General features: G+C 36.0%; 1 non-coding gene across 1 annotated transcript; it reads right to left on the reverse strand.

Moving 5' to 3' along the window:
• Positions 1-6,134: 6,134 nt before the first annotated feature.
• Positions 6,135-6,219, reverse strand: Trnay-gua. Its single transcript is given in 2 exon segments — positions 6,135-6,170; positions 6,183-6,219. It is a non-coding gene; the product is annotated as a tRNA-Tyr (tRNA).
• Positions 6,220-7,067: the final 848 nt, after the last annotated feature.

Raw genomic sequence — 7,067 nt, forward strand, 5'->3', positions numbered from 1 at the left:
ACAAAATTGTTTTTATTTTCATTGCCCGAAGCTCATATGAAAAACACCTGAATAGCCCAATGCTGATTGTAGTATTGATTATTTTAACTAAACATAATTACAAAGCACCTATTGTGTGAACATTGAAACATAATAAAGTCATCTTTTTGTCAGAAAACAATTAACTTTCTTTGATGAGAAATTGTCGATATCTAAATATATTCTGGGAACTTAGTGAACCATGTTATATATCATTTTTGCATTCGTCCCCTGGTGGTTCTGGACTTATAAAGCTAAAAATCGGGTTTCGACACCCACGGTTGGATAGAGCATAGACAGCCCATTGTGTAACCTTGTACTTTACAACCAATAAATAAACGAATTTAGTAATTCAATGATTGTTCTAATTGTGTTTTCTTGATAGCAATCTCCGAACATTCTGGAATAATAGATAAGCTATTATAACTAGATGTACTTCCGCAAGGTGCCCGATTGTGTTCTCTTTCAAGAGTAAATAAAATAAAAATTAAGTGTAACAGATATTTTTATTTCTTGCTTTTGAAGTTCATCTATCATGCTGTGTTGTAGCGTACAGAGAGCATAATTCTTGTGATTCATGGCATGCTCGCGTCTTACTTACGTCACGACAGTGCAAATTATAACGTCATTTTAGTGTCTACTGACTGACAGACAGACAACACACTACTGTATAGTGGTGCGAGTGGTTACAATAAGGAAAAGTATTTAATTGTTGCTATATATATAAATCATCTAAAATGTTCGAATGAATGTTGTCTAAGTCTATATAAGACAAAGGATAAGTGTTTGTTTGTAGTCAAGCGCAGGGCTAAGCCACGGGCTATCTGTGCTGTGCCCACCACGAGTATCGAAATCCGGTTTTTAGCGTCGTAAATCCGCAGACAAATGTTGTTATCTAAGGTAAAACTGACAGGAAATAAAACAGATACAGATAATTTTGAAATAAAAAAGCTGATAAAAGCATATTATATTTTGTAGGTTGTTTGTGTGACATTACATCCCCACTTGCCCTATGTTACGTGTTTCCAATAAGAGAAACATATAACAGCATCTCGACCGCGCACCTTGGACGGCTCATGGCAGGGCTAACGTGACCGTTCATCGGGTCACCTGTGAATACAACACAGAAAATAGTATGGGGCCAATAATAAGAAGGCAAACAATGATTCATAAGCATAAGGAAAGTTTTATTGATGGTGGAACATAGTACACGTTTCAACAGAACACTGGTCTGTCTTCTTTAGATACGATCAGTACTAAGTAATCCAAGGTTTATATATCGTTACAAAGACAATAGGAATTAAATATGACGGAAATGGTGTCAGCGGGTGACAGGATATAGGTAGAGGTCAAGTCTGGTCAAGTGTATGAACGGTGTGTGAGGTTGCTGTGGCCATTATCACGGTTTAATGAAAGTTTATTTGTTTTTATAACTTCTATAGTTTCTAAAAAGTATCTTTCTTTTATAGTTTTGGGTTGGTGTAGGAGAAGAATTTCGTTCCAAAGTGTTTAGTAAATTGTTTCATATTGATGATATGTTAAGGCAGATCAGTGATCTTTGTGTTCTTCGCGTCTTGTTTCTAATGAACATGACGTTTCTCCTATGTATTTATTTCCACATTCACATGGGATACTGTATATGCCCTATTGTTATTCTTTTAATAGGGGTTATTTCGGGTTGAGTAGTGAGATGTTAATTTGATGTGTGGGTTTGAATAAAGTTTTTACATCAATGCTCAAATTATTAAAATGTCTAGCAATTTCTGGTACGAAAGGGAATGAAATAAATGTGTTGTGTTTTGTGTTGTTGGTTGGTGAAAGGTGAAGTTTAATACAAGCCCAATATCATAGAAATCATCAAATCAAACGACCTCTCACTAAACCGTGATAATGGCCCCCAGCAACATCAGCTGTGGTATTTGGCAAGGTTTATTCAATGTTCTTACACTTGACCTCTACCTATATCCTGTCACCCGCGGACACAATTTCTGTCACATTTAATTCCTATTGTCTTTGTAACGTTATATAAACCTTGGATTACTTAGTACTGATCGTATTTAAACAAGACAGACCAGTGTTGTGTCGAAACGTGTACTATGTTCCACCATCAATAAAGCTTTTCCTTATACTTATAAAGCATTGTTTGCCTACATGTTGTTACGACGGCGGAAGTCACGTGATTCTAGTAACACGTCATGATATTCTCGAAGGTTCGTGGATGCTCGAGTGTTTGCTAGATGTGCGGTATTCTTGTATATAAGTGCGCCAGACAATGAATCGAGATATAATTGCAGACAGTCAGAGATGGACAATTGAGTCAAGCGCGGTAGTAAGTAAGTAAGTGCGTGAATCGTTCGTTGTGAATTATAGCGTGTGTTTAAGTTAAATTGATTGTGGAAATTAAGTGTATTGCAAAGTTGTATTGAGAAAGAATAAACTAGTTTTATTTAAGAAAGGACTTGTATCGCTGAAGTTTTTCGGGAGGATTTTTTATGGGAAATTAACAAACGACCAGACACGTAACAATATTATTATATTAGCATAATGTACATCCTTACTCAAGCTCGAGGCCAGTAAGAAAACATCTAATAAAAAACATCATAGCTGTGAAAAAAAGGTGCGGCCAAAAAGGATTGATTTTGAGACTTAAAGGAATAAAATCAAAATTGGCGGCCAAACTGGTAGCTACACTTACAGCATTGATAAGAAATTTTACAGCAAATATTCATTCATTAGTTAGCTAAGCCGCGTATTTTGTTCAACTTGGGGCATGACGGTGGGTAGAATTTCATTCCTGTAAATCGCACGCTGAATCCTTCTTTGGCCGCACCTTTTTTTCACATCTAAGGTGTTTTTGATTAGATATCGTGACTTTTTACCAATACACACCAACAAACCACAGAAAGTAACCAACATTAGCTTTAGGATTGCAACCCTATTATTCGGAACAGACCTATACTTTACAGAACCAACCAGATTATTTAAAATATATGGCGGTAGTTTTTTATCAGTGTTAACAGCTTCCTTTATAGTAACGCCATGAAAACTAAATTAATAGTTTCTTGTCATCACTCGGTAAAGCTGTATCAAGTATTTACGCTAATTGCTTACGCTAATATCACGTGACGTTAAACGCTCTTATATTAGGAGAATTTCATAAAATTTAACAAATTTGTGCTTAAAAGTTGGCAACGAATAATAACCGTTCATCCGTGTGATTCCTTTGAAAACTTAACCTAGAAACTGATAATCTAGTTTGCTTGGCCTAACCAATACTTACGTATCTGCACGTGATTTCATCCTAAATTCGATGACAAAACCTTGTCGAAACGTTGTACATATTAAAGTTTTTCTTCATTACCCATTCAAGCCGTCTCCAGCCATTATTACCCTATAGTTTTGCTGCTCTAAATGAGCCGTCTTTAACCCGAATGACAAAAATCTAAAAATGGTCACTATTACTCTTAGGTGAAGCTGCAGTAAAAATGTCTGACCAATAGCTCACGTGATTTTTTTTTTTTTTGCATCAGCGTGCGCAAATATTTTGGTCAAATTTGAGCGTTTTTTGTTGAATGACTTTGCACACGTGGCTCATATTTAGATCAAAGTTGACATCTAATTCTAGGTTGTAAAATCTATCTGTAAATCAAATTTGAAAAAAAATCAGAAAAGTTAAATGTTTTTCTATCAAATAAGCCCGGCATGGCAAGGTGGTTAGGGAGCTCGACTCGCAATCTGAGGGTCGTGGGTTCGAATCTCCGTCACACCAAACATGCTCGCCCTTTCAGCCGTGCGTGCGTTATAATGTGACAGTCAATCCCACTATTCGTTGGTAAAAGAGTAGCTCAAGAGTTGGCGGTGGGTGGTGATGACTAGCTGCCTTCCCTCTAGTCTTACACCGCTAAATTAGGGACGGCTAGCGCAGATAGCCCTCGTGTATCTTTGCGCGAAATTCAAAACAAACCAGACCAAACTATCAAATAAAGTTTACATACTTTTCGTGTTAAGAAAAAAAAAGAAAAAATTCAATCACAATTGGAGATTTTATATGTCGTGTATGTCTTAATGGACTGCCGTAAAATTTTGTATGTAAAGTTAGGGTCCAGCAGTGCATATCCACTGAAAAGATATGATGATTTGGAGTCCGAGCTACAGAAAATGTAAAATTGCTAAGCTATCACTTCTGTTAATAATACACAGTGTGTCCTGCAGGCTATTTTGGCCGCAGAACACACTACCGCGATGCCTGATCGGTAAAAAATCAAACAGTCTTATTTTTTGGTGTATAGTAACACAAACTACTGATCAATAGATGAAGCTTTCTTTGTTAGTTAGCTAACTAATTTCTGTATATGTTGATGAATGTTTGGGGTCATTATCATCTTGGTAGTAAAATCCTTTACCAATAATACACAAACCACAGTGTATACCATGACGGATCAGTATCTGATGGTACTTGCGCTGGTTCATTATTCCAACTATCTCCTTTTGCATGAGCATAAAAACACCCAAAACCATCACACTACCTCCCCCATGCTTTATGGTAGGTGCCATGCATTGATGTAAGTATCTTTCACCTTTTTTTCGAATGAAGGCGTACACCTACGCTTTGAACCAAATATTTCAAACTTGGCCTCATTTGTCCATAACACCCTTTTCCAATCATCAACAGTCCAGTTTTTTGTACTTTTTAGCAAATGTAAGTCTCTTCATAATATTTGGAGATCGGAGTAAAGGTTTTTTAACTGCTAAACGACCATATATTCCATTCTCGTTGAGTCTTCTTGATACTGTAGATCTGGACACTTTTCTGTTATTTGGTACATGGTTGTTTATCTCGTGCTTGAGATCAGTGGCAGTCTTCCTTCTGTCAGTATCCTTAACATCAGTATCATTGAGTTTAGGTGTTCTGTCTCTTCCTTTCCTATTTTCAAAGTTACCTGTCTCGGTCCCACGATCTAGGGTGTACTTGACAGTGTTTGGAAAGCATTTCAAGTCTGTAGCAATTTGTCGGAGAGTCCAACCAGCATCACGTAAAGTTTTTATGTGAACTCTCTGCTCTACTGACAATTCTCTACAGTTTTTGGGCCGTGGCATGACAACAAAACTTAATATATAGTGTTAAACACTGTTTTTATCAAGGTTTATTTGTGGAGTGCTATTAAATTGATTTCTTCTAGCATATACCGGTACCATATTCCAGCTCTTTGCTAGCTTTTTTCTATGTAGTTAAGACACTTCATAGGGTACCATGACAGTTATTTCAGACCCTACATTTGATCAGTATGTTCATTCAAGCAGAACCCGTATGGCGTGCCCTTGTTACAAGTATATGGGAATTCTAAAGAATGATAAGTATTCTCACCCTGGCTCGTCCAATTGTCAACAGGGATCAGTGAACCATTACCATAATGTTGATATTTACATTCTGTAATGACATGGAAGAATTAGCTCCAGAAAATGGAAAAAATGACAACATTTTCTATTGTTCTAACTCTTTTGTTTATAAAGTTACCTAACTCTTACTATGTTTATAGCCCCCCCCCCCTCAAATGACATAGCGGTATGTCTGCGGACTTACAGCACCAAAAATCGGGTTTCGATACCCGTGGTGGGCAGAGTACAGATAGCCCATTGTGTAGCTTTGTGCTTAACTTCAAGCAAATTAACTATTTTTATAAAGCTACATAACCCTCACCGTGTTTATAAAGCTACATAACCCTCACCGTGTTTATATAGCTACATAACCCTCACCGTGTTTATATAGCTACATAACCCTCACAGTGTTTATATAGCTACATAACCCTCACCGTGTTTATATAGCTACATAACCCTCACAGTGTTTATATAGCTACATAACCCTCACCGTGTTTATAAAGCTACATAACCCTTACCATGTATATAAAGCTACATAATTCTCGATGTTTTCATGAATTTTTGGTCCTTAAAAGAAAGATGCATTGTCAAGAAAAACTATTTAATTATATTCTAGAAATAAATAGACTCAACATTTTTTTATTTATCAGTCACAAACTCTTCTAGGTTTGAAACATTTTAATAATTAGAATGAAATAAATTAATAAAAAATATGAAACTATCAGAAAAAAACAAAATTTTCCGACGAGGCGGATTTGAACCACCGACCTATGGATAACAGTCTCAAACTACAGTCCACCGCTCTACCAACTGAGCTATCGTCGGATGATAAATATCATATCGAAAAGTTTATTTATTCTATGGTATAATTACAGTTTCTATTTAAATTACTTTTATGATTTTACTTTCCAGTTTGACATTTGATAAAGAACACACGTTTGCTATGACAAACATAATCAATGTACTTTTTGTGGTACGATAACTCATATCAACTTACTGTTTCTATTCGCTTCTATTCTATTACGTTATTCAAAGGTAGATATTTATCCAGGAAGTGAGTGATTGTATAACCACACCTTTCTTTTAAACTTCCAATCAAGGGCCATTATACATTCTCAATAATGGTCCAATCAAGGGTCATTACACAATCTCAATAATGGAAAAATCATAGCTCTGTTATCTTAAGATGAGTAACGTAGAGCTAAGCCTATTTCTAAAATGAATCACTTTTAATATCATAAAGTCTTTTAACTTACAGTTATTAATAAGTTCTTTAAAGATTGCCAAAAAATTAAACATGTCAAACTTTTAAGACTTAAACTGCCTTTTAACGTGTGGTCTAAATTATACAAACAAATGCATTTCAAACCATTCCAACGGCTCAGAAAGACCAGTAACGTATTTTCAAGAATGCACACTTCAAGAAATTTGTTTCTACAGTGATTTAAAACAGAATAATGGAGAAAAACTGAAAGTTTTGTTTGAAAATACAGGATTATATACTTGTTAGTCATGTTGACGTTATTTATTCCATATTAAACTTGGCCCGGCATGGCCAGGTGGTTACGGCAGTCGACTCGCAATCTGGACAAACATGCTCGCCCTTTCAGCCGTGCGGGCGTTATTATGGTACGGTCAATCCCACTATTCGTTAGTAAAAGAGTAGCCCAAGA

The sequence above is a fragment of the Limulus polyphemus genome, unplaced genomic scaffold, assembly GCF_000517525.1.
Source record: "Limulus polyphemus unplaced genomic scaffold, Limulus_polyphemus-2.1.2 Scaffold7725, whole genome shotgun sequence".
Lineage (NCBI taxonomy): Eukaryota > Metazoa > Arthropoda > Merostomata > Xiphosura > Limulidae > Limulus > Limulus polyphemus.